The sequence below is a fragment of the Octopus bimaculoides genome, chromosome 6 (assembly GCF_001194135.2).
Source record: "Octopus bimaculoides isolate UCB-OBI-ISO-001 chromosome 6, ASM119413v2, whole genome shotgun sequence".
Taxonomy (NCBI): Eukaryota; Metazoa; Mollusca; class Cephalopoda; order Octopoda; family Octopodidae; genus Octopus; species Octopus bimaculoides.
This window is the reverse complement of record NC_068986.1, coordinates 64,886,164-64,886,370: the sequence shown is the minus strand read 5'-3', so window position 1 is coordinate 64,886,370 and position 207 is coordinate 64,886,164.

Sequence of the window (207 nt, the reverse complement as noted above, 5' to 3'; positions counted from 1 at the left end):
GCATACAGTTGCATAGATTAGGCTTTTCTGATGTACAGAAGTTTGTGGATTAGAACTGAACGTTGGGATGGGTACTAGTATGGAGGGCTGAGTGTGTGTAAGGGTCAGGATGTGAATGTGTATGTGGACGTATGTGCGTGTACGTATATATATATATATATACACACGCATACATATATGTATATATATATATATATATATATATAT